Below are 18,729 nucleotides of genomic sequence, written 5' to 3'. Positions count from 1 at the left end.
ACCAGCAAGCAGGAGCTCGAGGCCTGCAGGGAAGCTCATGCAGTGTGCTCAGTAAAGCGGCAGGTTGCAGCAGAAGTTCTAATCCTTGTTTCTGATTTTTACCAATGTAGATAACCTGTCTTGGAGGTGGGATGTTGGGAAGAAAAAGGAAGTTAAACTTAAGAAATCCAATGAAAAATGTACAGGTTATAAATTCACTGGAGAATTACACACAGTAAGCCTTTAAAATGCCCATGCTCACGAATAATAAAAAAGAATGACAACACCAAAAAATTTTTTGAGTGCTTCCGTGGTCTGCTAAGCTGCGTTCTCTGTTAAATACTTTCTATGAATGGGCCTGTTCAGTTCCCACAATAGCCCTATGGAATAGGTCCCACCCTCACCTGTATTTTACAGATGAGGTTTTAAATCCTTGGCTAAGGGTCCCAGATAGTTAGTGCTTTCAGAAACTATTAGTAGAGACAGAGATGGATAGGAGTGGCAGTCTGCTCTAAACTTCCTGAACATTAACCCTTGCTCTACTATTAGCAGCTCAGAGAGTGCGGCCAGTTACTCACCTTGTTTGTGTGCCATTTCCCCCTCTGCAACCTGGGGATAATAATAGTCCCCACCTTACAGGGCTGGTAAGAGAATTCAGTCTTCACATGTTTAAGGCACACAGCAGCCAGTATTTGACAGGAGGTGAGCTCTCACTCCTGAGTATTTGGGGAACTAATGGACCCAGTCTTCCCAGAAGGCAATATATGTCCAAATGTGAGCTGTTTACAATCTTCTACCCAGAAAGTCCAATTTCAGGGCTCATCTGAAGAAATAGTAGTGAAAACCAGAAACAAGTGATTATCCATAGGAATCTACAAATGTGGGCAGAGGAGAAGTGATCAAGTGATAGTTACTAACTAAGCTGTAATTATGTAGTTAAATTTTGCATATGTTTGCTTACCTATCCAAAAATGGACTAAGGGGAAACATAACAATTGGTTGATAGTATCCTTTATTCTTTTTAAGAAATAAGATTATAATGCATTTTGTTAGTTTCTCTGTATTGAAAAATTTCATAATGTTCATAATGTCTTAATTCTAATAAATTTCTATGAAAAAACAAATAACATGACAGCCTATTAAAAGCAGTTAGAAAAGGGGTTTTCCCTTTCTGGGCTGGTGGAAGGGATCTGAGGGATTATGTAGCACAACTCACTAATGTGTGACCCGTGAGGGCAGGCGACCAGGCCAGTCACTCCAGGTGTGTGTGAAAGTTGTGGCTGAGAGGGCTCTTGGGGACACAGAGGGGAAAACATCTCTTCCGGTCACCCAGTACTGTCCAGGCTCTCATAGGATCACACACACAGAGTAATTGGAGAGTTTGGAAAAAATAGTTTTTTAATATTCTAAAATTTTTTTTTATAAACTTAGGGCAATGTAACAAACATTCATGGACCCAACACAATGAATGAACACATTTTAAAAATTGGTTGTTTTAAAGTTATATGTATTTAAAAGTATTCATTAAAGAAACATCAGAGGTGGAGCTGAAGCCCTTTTGGCTCCTTCCTCTGTCTTGTTTTCCTGCCTACCTCCCCAGAGGAAACAGAACTCCCAGCTCTGGCTGTGTCACTTCCTTCCTGTGTCACTTTCTGGTGTGAAAGACTTGACTTGAATGCCACAGTAGCCCACTCAACATGCTGCATTATCCATCAACTCATTCTGATAATATGAATCGGACGTATTCACTGCAACTACCTGCGAAGATACTGTTGAAACACTATCTATCTATAATTTAGTAATCTACTAGGTACCACTGGGATTTAGGTTGTTTCCAGTCTTTTGCATGACTGCCAAAGCAGCCACAATGAGCCTTCTTGGTCCTATCTTTGAGAACTCTTGCATGGCTGTTTTTCTGGGAGACACACTTGGAAGAGGAGCGGGTGTGTCATGAGTGTGTATGAGCCCCTTTCATTGGATATTACCAAGTTGCTTTCCACCAGTGAGGTTTGGATATAGTTGTCCTCTTTCATATTCAGTAATATCTTACAGTATCAGACTTCTCATTTTTTGCCATTTGGAGGGTTGTAAAATATTATTGCCAAGTTTTCAGGTTATGTGTTCCTGATGATGAATAAGAATAACCATTTTTCCTATATTTATCAGACAGCCAGTTTTCTTTTTCTGTAAACTTCATCTGAGTTGTATTTGGTTATTGGTCCTTTGCGTATTTTTTCCCCTGGATATTACTTATTTGTGTCATGTGTTGCAAATATTTGCAAATATCTTCTCTCAGTATGTTGTCTATCTTTTCCTGGCATTCTTTGCTCTGCAAAAGTCTCTTAATGTGATATAGTCAAATTTATCATAGAGGTAACTTTTTCTGAGCCATTTGACAGTAAATTGTATAAACATGTTTTGGGTGTTTTGTTTTGTTTTAGTGAGAAGAGGGGAAACAGACAGACTCCCACATGTGCCCTGACCAGGATCCACCTTACCAGGCTGTGCTCTGCCCATCTTGGGCTGTGGCTTGGCAACTGAGCTATTTTTAGCACCTTAGGCTCCATGGAGCCATCCTCAGTGCCAGGGACCAACTTGCTCTAACCAATCAAGCCATGGCTGAAGGAGGGGAAGAGACAGAGAGAAGGGGAGAGGAGGGTTGGAGAAGCAGATGGTTGCTTCTCCTGTGTGCCCTGACTGGGAATTGACCTAGGACATCCACATACCAGGCCAACACGCTACCACTGCACCAACCCACCAGGGCCTTTTTCTTAATCCCCTAAGTACACTAGTGTGCACTTGTCTAGAGATAACCTCTTATATAATCACAGAACTGTTATCAATATCAGGAAATTGAACATTGACAAAATACTTTTACATAATCAATATAGTCCAGTATTTTCAGTTGCACCAACAATGCCCTTTGCTGCTTTCACTCTTCCTTAGCAAAGAAAAAGGGAGGGGGGTAGGTATTATATTTGGTAACTGTGTTTCCTTAGTTGTCTTTCATCTGGAATATTTCCTCAGCTTTGGTTTATCTTGTATGACATCGATAATTTAGAAATTTCTGTCCCCCTTTTTTCATAGAAGAGTTTTCATAGAACATTTGGGAGTTTGCATGGTATCCCAATGATTAGAGTCTGGTTATCCATTCCTCACCAGAAAACGACCTAACTGAACTTGTGTCCTTCTCAGGGTTCCACATTTGAAGTCAAAGGAAATTTATCTGACAAAAGCTGATGTACTTTTGGCATAGTGATAAAAGACTTATAACTAGGTTTTGGATTATGGGTGTCACAATTCTAAATAAATTATTTGCAACTTAACTGTCAACCAATCAGTATCTTTAAATTTTTCTAAATATAGCTCTAAAAAAATAGCTACTGAAAAAAATCTGTTAAAATTTCTAGACATTTTATAAGAGGTTTGTACCTTCCTTTTTAAAAAGCTGACATATAAAATATTTCTATGGACTGTAATTCCACCAAAATGTCAGCTATCTATCTTCATTTTAATTCCATTGGAAAGCCACTGTTAAAATCTACATGTTACTATAATCATGTTAATAAAAGAAATACAATATCACTTAAATTATGTTCCAGTTGCCTAAAACATTCTTCATTAAAGGAGCCAGAGTTATTGAAGAGAGGAGTCTTTCCCCTCCCTTTAATTTATAATGAAAAGATGGCAGAGGCCAGGATAAAGAGAATTAAATTCGTTTTTATCTTACAAGTCAAAGTCATCACTTTATTCCTTGGCTCATAGTCCCTTAGATCTTTGTAAAAAAATCTTTCTTGACAGCTTTTCTCCTGTTCCAGATTCCTGCCAAGATAATGGTTCAGAATCCTGTGGTGTGTGTGTTTCAGTGAGAAAGAATTCTTGATCTATTACTTTTCTATGTTTGTGTGTGTGTTTGTGTGTGTGTGTAACATATCACCAAAAATGTAACCAAAGAAACTAATATACCAGCATCTCTCAGAAAAGTCAGTACAGGGCAAAGGAAAAAGGCTAGGACCTTAGGAAGGCAAGGAGAAATGTCCTGACAAAGCAAGAATTTTCTTCATGTCTTTTGCTCATTTTCTAATTGAATTCTTTGGGGTTTTTTGTTTTTGTTTTTTTTACTATTGAGTTTTCAGAGTTCTTAATATATTCTGCAAGATTCTCGCGTGTGCCCTAACTGGGGATTGAATTTATAACCTTGGCTTATTGGATGACACTTCAGCCAACTGAACTACCCAACCATGGCAAAAGTATTTAATTTTAAGTCTAAGTTACTGATATTTTTCATGGAAAATGATTTTGATATCATGTCCAAGAAGTTTTCATCAAACCCCGAGTCTCCAAGAATTTTACCTTATATTTTCTTCTAAGAGTTATATAATTTTATACAATATTTCACATTTAAATCTATTATCCACTTTAAGTTCCTTTGTGAATTTAGGTCAAGGTACCCCTCCCCCCATAAATATCCAATTGCTCCAGCACAATTGGTTGAAAAACTATCCTTCCTCTATTTGAATTGATTTTGCTCCCTGGTGAACAATCGGTTGATCATACTTGTGTGGACTACCTCTGGGTTATCTCTTCTTTTTCACTGATGTGCCTGTCCCCTTTACCAGCACCACACAGCCTTGATTTTTGTAGGTATATAGGTTTCAGGATAGTAGAGTGATTCCTACTTTATTCTTCCTTTTTTAAAAAGTTTTAGCAATTCTAACTCCTTTACCTTTTTTTGTCATTAATATATTTTTGAAGCATTTGATTTTTTTTTATTTAGAGAATTAAATTTAGCAGGTTGACATTGATGCACAAAAGTACATAGGTTTCAGGTAAACATTTCTATAGCATTTGAACAGTTGATTATGTTGTATACTCATCACCCAAAGTCAAATCATTTTCTGTCACCTTGTATATATATTTGTCCTTTACCTTTCAATAATCTTAGCTATATCAACCAAATATTTTGCTGAAATTTTGATAGAAATTACATTTATTTTTAAATCAATTCAGGGAGATTTGACATATTTATCATATTGAGTTTTCTATAAGCTTCATATGTATTTCCATTTGTTAAGCTTCTTTTTTATTTCTCTTATCAGCCTTTTCGAGCTTTTAATATGAGATCTTTATATGTGTTACAATATTAGATTTATAGCTAAGTATTTTTGAGTGATTGTAAATTGAGTTGTATTTAAATTTTCTCTTTCTATGTATAATTGTTAGTATATAGAAATACAATCAATTTGTGTGTTGATCTAGTATCCTGCCACGTTGCTGAACATTAATTCTAAGAGTTATTTTTTATATTACACATAGACCATGATGTCTTCTGCAACTAGAAACAGTTGTAGTTCTTCCTTTCTAAATGATATGCCTTTTATTTCTTTTTCTTGACTACTGGGATGGATTGGCAGGAAATTCCAATACTATGTTGAAGAGTAATGTATGGTCATGGCAGACAACTTTACCTTGTTCTTGATTTTATTGAGAAAGCATCTTGTTTCTCACTATTAAGTATAATGTTAATTGTAGCATTTTTTTTGTTTTTGTTTTTTTTTTGTAGACATTGAAAAAGCTTCCCTCTATTCTTAGTTTTCTGAGTTTTTGTCATAAATGGGAATAGAATTTTGTCAAATGCCTTTTCAACTTCACTTACTATGATCATATGTTATTTTCTTGTTTAGCTTGTTAATATAGTAGATTACATTGATGGAATTTTGAATATTGAAGGAATCTTGCATCCCTGAATAAGACTCCATTCAATCATGATGTATAATTCTTTTATATTGTTAAATTCTGTTTGATAAAATTTTGATAAGGATTTTGAATCTATATTCATGAAAGATAGTAGTCTGCAGTTTCCTTTTTTCCTTGTTTTTGTCTGGTTTTCAGGTCACGATAATGCTGGCTTCATAAAATGAATTAAGGAGTGCTCTTTCTTCTCCTATTTTCTGGATGAGATTGTACAGTGTTGGTGCTAATTTTTCTTTAAATATTTCTAGAATTCTCCCATGAAACTCTCTGGGTTTTCAGAATTATTTTGGTGGATTGTGGGGTGAGGATAGTTTGTAGATTATGAATTCAATTTCCTTAATTCAAAGTATCTATTTCATATTGGGTGAGCTGTGATAGTTTGTACTTTTTGAGGCATTGATTCATTTTTCTAAGTCATCAAGTGTTTATGCATAGAGTTGTTCATAGTATTTCCTTATTGTCATTTCTGATGTATGCAGGGTTCATTTTATTTCTGATATTGGTAACTGATGTCTCCTTTTTTCTTTGTCAATCTTGCGAGAGGTCTGTCGATTTGATCGTTTTTTTTCAAATCAACATTTATTTTGTTTCACTGATTTTCTCTTTCATTTTTGCTTCAAATTGCATTGCTTTCTGCTCTTGATATATTATTTATCTGTACTTCCTTCTGCTTGCTCAGGCTTTATTTTTATATTCTTCTGGTTTCTCCAGAATTAGATTATTAATTTAATATTTTCCTCTTTTCTAATGTAAAAAAAAGCATTTTGTGTTATGAATTGCTCTCTTAGCATTACTTTAGTTGTGTCTCACAGGTTTTGATATGTTTTTATTTTTATTCAGTTAAAAATGTTTTAATATGAATTATTTAAGAGTATTATAAGTTGATTCAAAATTTCCTGTTATTTTTCTATTATTTACTTCCATTGAGTCAACTGTGATTAGAGAACACACTTTGCAAGATTTAAATTTTTTTAATCTTATTTTTATTCATTTTAATGCAGTGACATTGATAAATCAGGGTACATATGTTCTGAGAAAACATCTCCAGATTATTTTGACCTTTGATTATGCTGCATACCCCTCACCCAAAGTAAAATTGTCTTCTGTCACCTTCTATCTGGTTCTTTGTGCACCTACCCTCCTGCTACCCACTCCCTCTCCTTCCTCGCACCCTCCCCAACCCTCCACCCCACTCCCTGTTACCATCACATTCTTGTCCATGTCTCTGATTCTCATTTCTATGTCCCATCTATGCATGGGTTCATATAGTTCTTAATTTTTTCTGATTTACTTATTTCACTTTGTATAATGTTATCAAGATCCATCCATGTTACTGTAAATGATCTGATGTCATCATTTCTTATGGCTGAGTAGTATTCCATAGTATATATTTACCAAAGCTTTTTAATCCACTCGTCCTCTGACGGACACTTGGGCTGTTTCTAGATCTTTGCTATTGTGAACAATGCTGCTATAAACATGGGGGTGCATTTCTCCTTCAATGGTGTTCTAGGGGTATATTCCTAAAAGTGGGATGGCTGGGTCAAAAATGCAGTTTGATTTTCAATTTTTTGAGGAATCTCCATACTGTTTTCCAAAGAGGCTGCACCAGTCTGCATTCTCACCAGCAGTGTAGGAGGGTTCCCCTTTCTCCATATCCTTGCCAGCGCTTCTTCTGTGTTGTTTTGTTGATGAGCGCCATTCTGACTGGTGTGAGGTGATATCTCATTGTGGTTTTAATTTGCATTTCTCTAATGATTAGTGATGTTGAGCATTTTTTCATATGCCTATTGGCCATCTGTATGTCCTCTTTGGAGATGTGTCTATTCATTTCTTTTGCCCATTTTTTGATTGGATTGTTTGTATTTCTGGTGTTGAGATTTACAAGTTCTTTATAAATTTTGGTTATTAACCCCTTATCAGACATACTGTCAAATATGTTCTCCCATTGTGTAATTTGTCTTTTTACTCTGTTCTTATTGTTTTTGGCTGTGCAAAAGCTCCTTAGTTTGATATAGTTCCATTTGCTTATCCTGTCTTTTATTTCACTTGCCCGTGGAGATAAATCAGCAAATATATCGCTGCGACAGATGTCAGAGAGCTTACTGCCTATGTTTTCTTCTAAGATGCTTATGGTTTCATGCCTTACATTTAAGTCTTTTATCCATTTTGAGTTTATTTTTGTGAATGGTATAAGTTGGTGGTCTAGTTTCATTTTTTTGCAGGTAGCTGTCCAATTTTCCCAACACCATTTGTTGAAGAGGCTGTCTTTACTCCATTGTATGCCCTTACATCCTTTGTCAAATATCAGTTGTCCATAGAGCTGTGGGTTTATTTCTGGGTTCTCTGTTCTGTTCCATTGATCTATGTGCCTGCTCTTATGCCAGTACCAGGCTGCTTTGGGTACAATGGCCTTGTAGTATAGCTTGATATCAGGAAGTGTGATACCTCCCCCTTTATTCTTCTTTTTTAAAATTGCTGAGGCTATTTGTGTTCTCTTTTCGTTCCATATAAATTTTTGGAATATGTGATCTACATCTTTAAAGTATGTCATTGGTATTTTAATTGGTATTGCATTGAATTTATAAATTACTTTGGGTAATATAGACATTTCAATGATGTTTATTCTTCCTAACCATGAGCATGGTATATGCTTCCACTTGTTTGTATCTTCCTTGATTTCTTTTATCAATGTTTTATAATTTTCTGAGTACAAGTCTTTAATCTCCTTGGTTAAGTTTACTCCTAGGTACTTTATTTTTTTGGTTGTAATAGTGAAGGGGATTGTTTCCTTAATTTCTCTTTCTGACTGTTCATTGTTGGTGTATAAAATGTCTCTGATTTCTGAGTATTAATTCTATATCTTGCCACCTTATTGAATTCATTTATCAGGTCCAGTAGTTTTTTGACTGAGACTTTAGGATTTTCTATATACAATATCATATCATTTTCAAATAATGATAGCTTTACTTCTTCTTTTCCAACTTAAATGCCTTTTATTTCTTCTTCTTGTCTGATTGCTGTGCCTAGAACTTCTAGGACTATGTTGAATAAGAGTGGTGAAAGGGGGCACCCCTGCCTTGTTCCTGATCTTAAGGGGATTGCTTTTAATTTTTGCCCATTGAGTATGATGATGGCTGTGAGTTTGTCATAGATGGCTTTTTACCATGTTGAGGTATGTTTCCTGTATTCCCAGTTTGTTGAGAGTTTTGATCATGAATGGGTGCTGTATTTTATCAAATGCTTTTTCTGCATCTATTGAAATTATCATGTGGGTTTTCTCCTTCTTTCGGTTTATGTGATGAATAACATTGATAGATTTGCAAATATTGTACAAGCCTTGCCTCCCCAGAATAAATCCCACTTGATCATGGTGTATGATTTTTTCCAAATATTGTTGGATCTGGTTTGCTAATATTTTGTTGAGAATTTTAGCATCTAAATTCATCAGGTATAGGCCCTGGCCGGTTGGCTCAGTTGTAGAGTATCGGCCTGGCGTGCAGAAGTCCCGGGTTCGATTCCCGGCCAGGGCACACAGGGGAAGCACCCATCTGCTTCTCGACCCCTCCACCTCTCCTTCTTCTCTGTCTCTCTCTTCCCCTCCCACAACTGACGCTCCATTGGAGCAAAGATGGCCCGGGCGCTGGGGATGGCTCCTTGGCCTCTGCCCCAGGCGCTAGAATGGCTCTGGTCGTGGCAGAAGGATGCCCTGGAGGGGCAGAGCATCACCCCCTGGTGGGCACAGCGTCGCTCCCTGGTGGGAGTGCCGGGTGGATCCTGGTCGGGCGCATGCGGGAGTCTGACTATCCCCGTTTCCAGCTTCAGAAAAATATAAATAAATAAATAAATAAATAAATAAATAAATAAAAATAAATTCATCAGGTATATTGGCTTATAATTTTCTTTCTTTGTGTTGTTTTTGCCTGGTTTTGGAATCAGAATTATACTCGCCTCATAAAAGGAGCTTGGAAGTCTTCCTTCCTCTTGAATTTTTTGAAATAGCTTGAGAAGGATAGGAGATAGTTCTTCATTGAATATTTGGTAGAACTCACTTTTGAAGCCATCAGGCCCAGGACTTTTTTTTGTTGGGAGTTTTTTTTTTTAATTTTTTTTTAATAAATAAATTTTTATTTTAATGGGGTGACATCAATAAATCAGGGTACATACATTCAAAGAAAACATTTCCAGGTTATCTTGTCATTTAGTTCTGTTGCATACCCATCACCTGAAGAGAGATCGTCCTCCGCCACCCTCCATCCAGTTCTCTCTGTACCCCTCCCCCTCCCCCTCTTCCTCCTTCCCTCCTCCCACCCCCCGTAACCATCACACTCCTGTCCATGCCTCTTAGTCTCGCTTTTATGTTCCACCAATGTATGGAATCCTGCAGTTCCTGTATTTTTCTGATTCGCTTATTTCACCCCGCACAATGCTACCAAGACTTCACCATTCCACTGTAAGTGATCCGATGTCATCATTTCTCCTAGCTGAATAGTATACCATGGTATATATGTGCCCCATCTTCTTCATCCAGTCCTCTATTTTTTTTACAGTGATTAAAAGCCTTTAAGCAAATTCTTGGCCAATACAGCAAGAATCCATGAATGAGTAGTGTCCTTAACATGTTCACCAAGTCCAAGTTGGCCCCATCACCATGCCAAATCCCTGAAAAATGCAACCCAACCACAGTTAAGTCTGTTAGGAGCTGTCACAGGGAGCAGGAGTCCAGGAAAGTTCCCCACAGGAAAAGTCTGCATGGCACTGGAATTGTTATCACCATTCTATACTTTGCAGCTCATGTCCAAGTCCCAATGACCGCTGCCTCTAGCTGGTAATGATTCAGGTAGACTGGAAAAAGCCATTTGCAGCATGCGTGGATATGGAGCTTCTGTTCTCCTCTGCCTGGAGAGTTGAGACCAGGTTGCTTTTCCCCGGAGCTCTGTGAATGTGGCATGGTAAAGAGAACCTTGGGATACACTAAGCTGGGTGGCAAAGGTAAATTCATAATACAAGGTGGCAAAAGGAGGAAAGAGAGCTCTAAATTAGGAGTAGGTCCCAGCCTGAAATATGAGTGGGGCATTGAGGTAGGAGGGATAAAGGAAACACTGTATATTAAGCAAAGCATAGGACTATCAACACCCACAACAGAGATCTTTGAGGGAAGAATAAAAAACCTGACTATTCAGGCAAAACATAGTTAAGTGGCCCTTGTGCAAATGAAATCAGTTTACTCGCTTCTTGGAAGAAATACCCTAGGCTCGTCCACAGTGTCGTAGATGGGGCCGACGGCCCTGGGCACCTTCAGCCTTCGGTGGCAAACCCCAGCTTTCTGGGCAAGGTTAGGTCATAGGTGGCTGGAGCAGGGCTGGAAGAGACTGAACCCTCCCTTAGCGGAGCGAGGGGGAAGCCCACCTTCCAGTGTCCCTGTTTCCTCACAGCAGAGGCGTGTAAGCCTGACAGGCTTTAGCTCAATGACTTTCCTTCCCACTATTGAAGCAGGACCCAGATGGCATCTGTGAGACCCCTTTGGGGCGTTGGAGCCTTTAAGGGTGTATCCTAAAAGCTGGTAGTTCCCCTGATCTCTATTGGGCTTTTTCTGCCTCTAGGTATCTTAAAAGCCATTCTCAGAAGATCTCGCTGAGGGGTTTGAGGATCTCCATCCGCCTATATAAATCTTTTCCATATATCTGGAGCTATTTGGAAAAAGACAAAACAGTGTTATTAGCTAGATCTAATAAAGAAGGTAGTAGTTTGCAGGAGAAAAAGATTTGGTGTCCCCTATTCATCAGCATTCAAAAGAAATGTAAATTTTTTTTTTTTAAGTAAAAAGCATGATATGTAGACCCGTCGGAGTCATTGGCCTTGTGTGCAGGACTCCCGGGTTCGACTCCCGGCCAGAGCACACAGGAGAAGCGCCCATCTACCTCTCCATCCCTCCCCCTCCCCCCCCTCCCCGTCCCTCTCCTCCTGCCCGCAGCCAAGGCTCCACCGGAGCAAAGCCACCCTGGGCACTAAGGATGGCCCCATGGCTTCCACCCCAGTTGCCAGAATGGCTCCGGTCGCAACAGAGCAACATCCCAGATGGGCAGAGCATTCCCTCCTGGTAGGCATGCCAGGTGGATCCCAGTCAGGTGCATGCAGGAGTCTGTCCGACCGCCTCCCCATATCCATCCCCAGAAAAACAAAAACAAAAAATAAATAAAAGAAAAAATACTACAAAAAAACGCCAAAAAACAAAAACAGGAGCATTCCCTTGTGCTAAAGCTCCAGGGAGCATGGAGTGAGCTTGAGTATGTTCTATGAAACATGGAGCTCTATGTTGACATATAAGTCTTTGAAGAAGGAGGAACTGCTGAAATAGTTTATCAGCATTTGTCCCTAAGACAGCAGTCTTTATAGTGGGAACACCATACGTAAATATTTGCTGTCTGTCTATAGATTAAGGGGGGAATATGGCAAATGCTGAAAAGCCATGATCTTTGTGCTCCTCCCCTCCCCCAAACCCCTCCCTCTCCTTCCCCCACCCTGTAACCCCAGCACTGTTGTTCGTGTCTCTGAGTCTCATCTTTATGTCCCACCTATGTATGGAATCATATAGTTCTTAGTTTTTTTGATTTACTTCTTTCACTCAGTATAATGTTATCAAGGCCGATCCATGTTGTTGTAAAAGATCCTATGTCATCATTTCTTATGGCTGAGTAGTATTCCATAGTATATATATACCAGAGCTTTTTAATCCACTCGTCTTCTGATGGACACTTGGGCTGTTTCCAGATCTTTGCTATTGTGAACAATGCTGCCATAAACATGGGGATGCATTTCTTCTTTTCAAACAGTGCTATGGTGTTCTTGGGGTATATTCCTAAAAGTGGTATAGCTGGGTCAAAAGGCAGTTATTTTTAATTTCTTGAGGAATCTCCATACTGTTTTCCACAGTGGCTGCACCAGTCTGTTTTCCCACCAGCAGTGCAGGAGGGTTCCCTTTTCTCCACATCCTCGCCAGCACTTATTCTGTGTTGGTTTATTGATGAGTGTCATTCTGACTGGTGTGAGGTGATATCTCATTGTGGTTTTAATTTGCATTTCTCTAATCATTAGTGATGTTGAACATTTTTTCATATGCCTGTTGGCCATCTGTGTGTCCTCTTTGGAGAAGTGTCTATTCATTTCTTTTGCCCATTTTTGGATTGGATTGTTTGTATTCCTGGTATTAAGTTTTACAAGTTCTTTATAAATTTTGGTTATTAACCCCTTATCAGACACAATGTCAAATATATTCTCCCATTGTGTAGTTTGTCTTTTTATTCTGTTCTTATTGTCTTTAGCTGTGCAGAAACTTTTTAGTTTGATAAAGTCCCATTTGTTTATCCTGTCTTTTATTTCACTTGCCTGTGGAGATAAATCAGCAAATATATTGCTGCGATAGATGTCAGAGAGCTTACTGCCTATGTTTTCTTCTAAGATGCTTATGGTTTCATGGCTTACATTCAAGTCTTTTATCCATTTTGAGTTTATTTTTGTGATTGGTGTAAGTTGGTGATCTAGTTTCATTTTTTTGCAGGTAGCTGTCCAGTTTTTCCAACACCATTTGTTGAAAAGGCTGTCTTTACTTCATTGTATTGTCTTACCTCCTTTGTCAAATATCAGTTGTCCATAGAGCTGTGGGTTTATTTCTAGGTTCTCTGTTCTGTTCCATTGATCTATGTGCCTGTTCTTATGCCAGTACCATGCTGTTTTGAGTACAATGGCCTTATAATATAACTTGATATCTGGAAGTGTGATACCTCCTGCTTTTCTCTTCCTTTTCAAGATTGCTGAGGCTATTCGTGTTCTCTTTTGGTTCCATATAAATTTTTGGAATATGTGTTCTACGTCTTTGAGGTAAGTCATTGGTATTTTAATCGGTATTGCATTGAATTTATAAATTGCTTTGGGTAATATAGACATTTTAATGATGTTTATTCTTCCTAACCATGAGCACGGTATATGCCTCCACTTATTCGTATCTTACCTGATTTCTTTTATCAATGTTTTATAATTTTCCGAGTACAAGTCTTTAATCTCCTTGGTTAGATTTATTCCTAGGTACTTTATTTTTTTGGTTGCAATGGTAAAGGGGATTGATTCCTTGATTTCTCTTTCTGACAGTTCATTATTAGTGTATAAAGATGCCTCTGATTTCTGAGTATTGATTTTATATCCTGCCACCTTGCCAAATTCATTTATCAGGTCTAGTAGTTTTTTGACTGAGACTTTAGGGTTTTCTATATACAATATCATGTCATCTGCAAATAATGATAGTTTTACTTCTTCTTTTCCAACTTAAATGCCTTTTATTTCTTTCTCTTTTCTCATTGCTGTGGCTAGGACTTCCAGAACTATGTTGAATAAGAGTGGTGAAAGGGGGCACCCCTGCCTTTTCCTGATCTTAAGGGGATTGCTTTTCATTTTTGCCCATTGAGTATGATGTTGGCTGTGGGTTTGTCATAGATGGCCTTTATCATGTTGAGATATGTTCCCTGTATTCCCACTTTGCTGAGAGTTTTGATCATGAATGGGTGCTGGACTTTATCAAATGCTTTTTCTGCATCTATTAAAATTATCATGTGTTTTTTCTCCTTTCTTTTGTTTATGTGATGAATCACATTGATTGATTTGCGAATATTGTACCAGCCTTGCCTCCCAAGAATAAATCCTACTTGATCATGGTGTATGATTTTGTCCATATATTGCTGGATCTGGTTTGCTAATATTTTATTGAGGATTTTTGCATCTAAGTTCATCAGGGATATTGGCCTATAATTTTCTTTTTTTGTGTTGTCTTTGCCTGGTTTTGGAATCAGAATTATGCTCGCCTCATAAAAGGAGTTTGGAAGTCTTCCTTCCTCTTGAATTTTTTGAAATAGCTTGAGAAGGATAGGAGTTAGTTGTTCTTTGAATATTTGGTAGAATTCACTTGTGAAGCCATCAGACCCAGGACTTTTCTTTTTTGGGAGTTTTTCGATAGCTGTTTCAATCTCATTTGTTGTAATTGGTCTGTTTAGGTTTTCTAATTCTTCCAGATTGATTTTTGGAAGATTATATGATTCAAGGAAATTGTCCATTTCATCTAGGTTGTCTAGTTTTTTGGCGTACAGTTCTTCATAGTATTTTCTTACAATATTTTGTATTTCTGTTGTGTCAGTTGTTATTTCTCCACTCTCGTTTCTAATTTTATTTATTTGAGTCCTCTCTCTTTTTTTCTTGGTGAGTCTTGTTAAAGGTTCATCGATCTTGTTTACCTTTTCAAAGAACCAGCTGCTGGTTTCACTGATCCTCTGTATTGTTTCTTTAGCCTCTATGTCATTTATTTCTGGTCTGATCTTTATTATTTCCTTCCTTCTACTAGCTCTGGGCTTTACTTGCTGTTCTTTTTCTAGTTCTTTTAGATGCATGGTTAAGTTCTTTATTTGAGCTTTTTCTAGCTTCTTGAGGTATGCCTGTAATGCTATAAACTTCCCTCTCAGGACTGCTTTTGCTGTGTCCCATAAATTTTGAGTTGATGTATGCTCATTATCGTTTGTTTCTAGGAATTTTTTAATTTCTTCTTTGATCTCAATGTTAACCCATTCATTGTTTAATAACGTGCTATGTAGTTTCCAAGTGTTTGAATGTTTTTTAATTTTTCTATTGTGGTTGATTTCTAGTTTAATGTTATTGTGATCAGAGAAAGTGCTCGATATGATTTCAATCTTCTTAAATTTGTTGAGCCTGCTTTTGTGCCCTAACATGTGGTCTATTCTAGATAATGTACCATGAGCGCTTGAAAAGAATGTATATTCTGCTGTTTTAGGGTGAAAGGTTCTGAAGATATCTATTAAATCGAGATCATCTAATATGTCCTTTAAGACTGCTGTTTCTTTGTTAATTTTCTTTCTTGAAGATCTATATAATGATGATAACGGGGTATTGAAATCTCCTACTATTATAGTATTGCTGTTGATCTCGCCCTTTAAGTCTATCAAAGTCTGCTTTATATATTTAGGTGCTCCTATATTAGGTGCATAGATATTTATAATGGTTATATCTTCCTTTTGGATTGCTCCCTTTATCATTATATAGTGACCTTCTTTATCTCTAACTATGGTCTTTGTTCTAAAGTCCATTTTTGTCTGATATAAGTATTGCTACCCCAGCTTTTTTTTCATTTCCATTTGCGTGAAATATTTTTTTCCATCCTTTTATCTTCAGTCTGTGTGCATCTTTTGATTTAAGGTGTGTCTCTTGTAGACAGCATATGTATGGGTCCTGTTTTCTTATCTATGCAGCTACCCTATGTCTCTTGATCGGATCATTTAATCTATTAACATTTAAGGTTATTACTGATATGTAATTGTTTATTTCCATTTTTTTTCTTTAAAACTGTTTTTCTCTTTTGCTATATTCTTTTTTTCCTTTGATCTGTTTACAACAGGCCCTTAGCATTTCTTGCAGCCTTGGTTTTGTTCCAGTGAAATCCTTGAGTTTTTTTTTTGTCTGTAAAGCTTTTTATTTCTCCTTCAATTTTAAATGATAGCCTTGGTGGATAAAGTAGTCTTGGTTGTAGGTTCTTGTTCTGCATTACTTTGAATATTTCTTGCCATTCCCTTCTGGCCTCAAGTGTTTCTGTTGAGAAGTCAGAAGTCATCCTTATGGGGGCTCCTTTGTAGGTGATAGTCTTTTTTCTCTAGCAGCTTTTAATATTTTCTCTTTATCATTTAGCTTTGGTAATTTAATTATGATGTGTCTTGGTGTTGGTTTCTTTGGGTTTCTCCTTAATGGAGTTCTCTGTGCTTCCTGAACATGTGAAATGTTTTCCTGCCTTAATTGGGGGAAGTTTTCCACTATTATATGTTTGAACAAAGTCTCTATCCCTTGTTCTTTCTCTTCTTCTTTAGGAACCCCTATGATGCGGATGTTATTTCTCTTCATGTTGTCACAGAGCTCTCTTAGAGTTTCCTCAGACTTTTTGAGTCTCTTTTTTTTTTCTGCTCTGCTTCCGTGCCTTTATTTATTGTGTCCTCTAACTCACTGATTCGGTTCTCTGCTTCATCCATCCTGCTTTTAATTCCTTCCATTGTATTCTTTATTTCAGATATTGTATTTGTCATTTCTGTCTGATTCTTTTTTATTATTTCAATGTCCTTTTTTATATTTGTTATCTCTTTATTTTGGTTTTTGTAATGGCCATCTATGGTGGTTCTAATATCTTTGAGCATCCTAACAATCGTTATTTTAAACTCTGCATCTGGTAATTTGGTTATATCTGATTCCCTTAGGCCCTTTTCTGGGGATTTCTCTTGGTTTATTTGTGTTGTATTTCTCTGCCTCCGCATTTTCTCTTCACGAGAGTGGCTGTGATCACGTGCTCGGGTGCACAAGGGTTGGTGGTCTTGGCCTTTGCCTTGCCCCCGTGTGTGACGTTATGCTCAGTCCTGAGGGCACTGGTGAGCACCTTTGCTCAGCTGCGGGTCTCCGCCTGTTTCTGAGCTTTTGCCCTGCCTTTGCAGGATGATCCCAATCAAGGAACAGCTGCTAGCCTTGGCTCTACCGCCAGGCAGGGCTGCGTGCCCAAGCTCAGCTCGTAGCGGAACTCCGCCTCTTCTGGGCTTTTGGCTCCACCCCCGCGGGAGGAGCTGCCTACCAAGTCAGACCGCAAGCCTGGGTTGCATGGGCAGGGCAGGCATGTGCTCCTCTGCCCTTGCTCCGGGGCTGGTTGCTACTCTCTCTGGGTTTCCCGCCCTTCTCCCAGAGGCTGGATTACAGGCTGCCAGCAGCTGAGCTTGGCTGCTTTTGCAAGCCCCCTTCTCCCTAGCTGGGCAAGATTGAGCTCACACCTGAGCCCACTGGTGGCCAGCCGGCTTCCGCCCCTGCCAGCAGAACTGCGCTTTTGTCTCCCGCTGCCGCCCGCTCTCCGGTGCGCCCTCAGCCGCCTGGGTGGGGGTGTTGCAGCTCGGACCCTAAGACTCACTACTGTAGACCCGAAAGCTCCCTCCTTCTATGCGACTCTGCTCTGAATGCTGCAGGGGAGCTTATTTGGCTGCTCTCCTGCTTCCCTTTGCTGGTATTGCTGTTTCCGGGGGAAATATTTACTTCAGCTTTGGGGAGTGACTCGTCCCAAGGGTTAGGGTGGCTATCTCCCAAAATGTTTCTCCCTATGCCTCCTACATTACACTCTCTTCCTGTTACTGTGGTCCTCTCCTCTCTCCCCCCATCCCCAGGAGCCCCAGGTGATTGTTTTTGAGAGAGATGTTCTGCACGGTCCCTTTAAGAAGGATCCTGGGTCTGAGAAATCAGACTCTCTCACAAACAGTATCCTGACTTGTTTCCAGCTAAATACTGTCCTTATGCCTCTTCTGGGATCTGGGGCTGCAGGCTGGGGCTTTGTTCCTGGTGCTCAGGACCCTTTCCCCTCTGCTAAACTCACTTCCCGCCACGCGAGTCTCTCCCTGATGCCATTTGCTCCGAGGAGCTGGGCAGCCCTCTCCGCATTTCCGTGTTTCTGCTTTTCCTACCAGTCTCGGTGTGGCTTCTTCAGTGTTTCGTGGTTGAAGAGTCCTCTTAGTTTAGTCCAAAGTTGGTTTTTCCAGATGATAGTTCATAAAATTAGTTTGTAATCCACTTTGGTTCTGGGAGGTAGATGCTGGTACGTCCGCCTAATCCAGCGCCATCTTGTCTCTCTGTTGGGAGTTTTTAGATAACTGTTTTGATCTCATTTGGTGTAATCGGTCTGTTAGGTTTTCTGATTCTTCCAGATTGATTTTTGGAAGATTGTATGTTTCAAGGAATTTGTCCCTTTTATCTAGGTTGTCTAGTTTTTTGGCATACAGTTCTTCATAGTATTTTCTTACAATCCTTTGTATTTCTGTTGTGTCAGTTGTTATTTCTCCTCTCTCATTTCTAATTTTATTTATTTGAGTCCTCTCTCTCTTTTTCTTGGTGGGTTTAGTTAAAGGTTCATCAATCTTGTTTACTTTTTCA

At 38.7% G+C, this 18,729-nt stretch overlaps 1 protein-coding gene across 2 annotated transcripts in view; it reads left to right on the top strand.

Annotated features, from left to right (window-relative positions):
- Positions 1-18,729, top strand: part of TMEM273 (transmembrane protein 273) — a 50,929-nt gene that overhangs the window by 1,153 nt on the left and 31,047 nt on the right. The window lies entirely within an intron of this gene.

This window comes from Saccopteryx bilineata, chromosome 9 (assembly GCF_036850765.1).
Source record: "Saccopteryx bilineata isolate mSacBil1 chromosome 9, mSacBil1_pri_phased_curated, whole genome shotgun sequence".
NCBI lineage: Eukaryota > Metazoa > Chordata > Mammalia > Chiroptera > Emballonuridae > Saccopteryx > Saccopteryx bilineata.
Note: the sequence above shows the minus strand (reverse complement) of the source record. Positions and strands in the feature narration are given on the sequence as shown.